This window comes from Nicotiana tomentosiformis, chromosome 12, assembly GCF_000390325.3.
Source record: "Nicotiana tomentosiformis chromosome 12, ASM39032v3, whole genome shotgun sequence".
NCBI classification, from domain to species: domain Eukaryota; kingdom Viridiplantae; phylum Streptophyta; class Magnoliopsida; order Solanales; family Solanaceae; genus Nicotiana; species Nicotiana tomentosiformis.
Window position 1 is genome coordinate 63245785 of NC_090823.1, and position 3382 is coordinate 63249166.

Consider the following 3382-nt stretch of genomic DNA (forward strand, 5'->3'; position numbering starts at 1 on the left):
GCCACATGCTGGCACTGTTTGGACCCGTAGTGGTCGTGTTACATGTTGAATTAATTGCTTAATTTTAAATTTATACTAGGTCACAACTATTATTTGCATATTATATCTCAGTCTCTATTGTCCTTTATTTATACGTCATATCATCACTGTTTGGGCTGATTATCCTGATTCTTATGAGGCCGAGAGCCTGATTGTGAGGATAATTATGGGCTCGGGCTGCACGCCGCAGCATGTTTATTTGATGCATGCCATGATTGGCTTATTATATCACTTGGGCTAGAATTGCCTATCCGGAGTCTGCACATCCACAGTGGGCACAGGTACCTACTGAGTGCGAGTGCTAGTGTCGAGTGATTGGGACGATTGAGTGACTGTGAGGACTGAGTGACTGTGAGGACTGAGAGATTGGGAGAACCGAGTAACTGGTAGGACTGAGTGGATTGATACTTTGAGAGTATGTGTATGGTTATTCACTATGTTGTATTGCATTCGATATGCACACTTGACATACAGGCATAGAGATGCATTTTTCTCATATTGTACGGTATCACGTCATTCATGGCTTCTCATACACATTGACATATAGGCATAAGGATGTACTTTCCTCATGCAATTTGATAATGAAACATTTACTTGTTGAAAAGTTTTGTAAAGGAAGTCACGGTTTTACAAACCTACTCATATTTTGGTGTTTTCGGTAAAAAATTTGGGTTTTACTATTTTATTTGTTATACATGCCTATTTTGCCGTAGCTGTGAGCGAGTTGAGCATCATACCTCTGGTTATTTTCTGGCACTATTGTTATTATGATTGTTATAAACTATTGCTGGTTATTAGAGTCGGACCTTGACCCTTGCCCCAACTCGTCACTACTTTCAACCTAAGGTTAGGTTTGTTACTTATTGAGTACATGGGGTCGGTTGTACTCATACTACACTTCTGCACATTGCGTGCAGATGTTAGATGCTGATGTTGCTGCGTATGATGGGAGCTGGATTTGAAGATGTACATGCGTTCCAGTTATGGCTATCACTTGCCTTTGGTAGCATTAGATTCGAATTCTGTTCATTTACATTTCAAACAGATGTTGTAATTATTTTAATTCAGTTTTGTAAAGAAATCTAAATCTTTGACGCTCATGATTTGTACTACCAGTCCTTGGAAAATTATTTTTATAATAGTTCAGTTGTATTATCATTTCTTCTCTTAATAAATATCATTTGAACTAGTTTATTGTTAGTTGGCTTACCTAACGGGTTATGTTAGGTGCCATCACGACTAGTTAGATTTTGGGTCGTGACACAAATTTTTTAAACTTCTTTGCAAACAGGGCTTTATCTCTTTTGGCTCTTCCTTGCACAATTCCAGCTTTATCTCTTTTGGCTCTTCCTTGCACAATTCCAGCTTTCTTTTTCATGAGTTTTTAAGTTTTCAAACAACTCATCCCGTTAAATTTTATCCAATTCCTTATCTTCCTGAATTACAGTGACTTTATTTTTCCATGAAGCATGAATAATTCTCAACACTTTGCTAACTAATTATTCAGAGTTGAACACCTTTCCAAGTGACTTTAGTTCATTTATGATAATTATAAACCTTTTAACCATTTCTTGAATAGGTTCAAAGTCTCTCATTGAGAGTAGCTCATAATTTCTCATCAACATTTCAATTCTTGATTTTTTTCACATGAGTTGTCCCTTCATGAGTTGTTTGAAGAGTATCCCAAATTGTTTTTCCATTTAAACAAGCTAATATTCTGTTTTAATCATCCCGACAAAGGCCACATATGAAAGAAATTTGGCCTTAGCATTCTTTTCCATCATTCTGAAATCAGTTGCTATAAACTCAGACGGATCTTTGGGAACTTGTCACGACCCCAATTTTCTATCTTAGGATATTGTAATGGTACCTAGTCTCTAAGACTAGGTAAGCCTAACATGTATAGAGAAATAACAAAAATAATAATAATCAAACCTCAAATTTAAACCATGTAAACCATCATAATAGAACTCAAACATACAACTGACAACAACTCCCCAAAACCTGGTGGAACAGAGTCATAGGCTCCACAGAATATTCTGAAACGTCTACTACAACATTGTCCGATAAAGAAAATAAAATAAATGGGAAAGTAATGGAAGGTTACTCCGAGGCCTGCGAACGTCGGGCAGGTATACCTTGAAGTCTCCTGAAAGAAGCTAACCAATCAATCTCTAGCGTCCGGCACTGGCAGACGTACCTGGATCTGCATAAAAATGTGTAGAAGCGTAGTATGGATACACCACAACGATACCCAGTAAGTATTAAGCCTAACCTCAGTAGAGTAGTGACGAGGCCAAGTCAAGACACCTACTAGGACAAGATAAATAGAACAAAAATATAACAACGGGAAGTAATGGAAAGCAGAGAAACGAATGATAACAAAGAAATTTAGAAGCGTAACTAATGACAGAATTGTAAGCAAAAAAAAAAAAGACAACAAGAAGGAAGCAAATATTGAGAACCACAAATAATCAAGAACGAACAAAACTGGTAAGACAAGGAAGAGTAAAAGAAACAAGAACAATTCACCCAATAACTCTTGTCAATATGAAATGCACAACAAGAATCACAACCGAGGTACCGCCTCATATTCACATTTCACAATTTCAATCACAATCTTTCCTTATATCTTCACGGGAGCCTTACATTTAGTTTTAAAATTTATTTTTCCCGAAATAGCTAATTGCGTTTTAGCCCACTTTATCTCACAGTGTGGCTTCAAGTAGTTCCCCTACCAGGAACATGCGTATTAAGTCCACCTTATCTCACTGCATGCATATCAACCCCTAGTCTTATACCACCGCATGCGTATCAATATCACAACACAATCACAGCTCACATCACAAGTGCTTATATGCCACAACTTGCCACAAAATCAAAAATACCAATGTTTTCACAACAAATAGCCCATGGCTCAACCACAATGCGTATAAGAATTTCAACAATAACAAATGAATGTGAATTGCTCAATAAGAAAGATATCTTAACAATTAACAACCTCACCTCAATGTGATACCGGCTTTTACAACTTCAACATCAATAACTCAACAAGAGGATATTCCATGAAATAACAACTTCAAGTAAAAGTAATTCAACAATTTAAGTGGTAACAAGACATTAAGGAAGGAAATAACTTCAACTAAAGTATATAAGAGCAAAATAACAATTAAGAGGTAGAACAAGTGTTAACAATGTCAAATAAAGCATGTAAGGGTAGATTAACATATGTAAGAGTAGATTAATAATGAGGGATATAGCATGTTATAACAATTCAATTAAAGGCATTGAAAGAGTCTAAAGAACCAAAATCGGTTAAATACCACATATAGATCGTGTACAC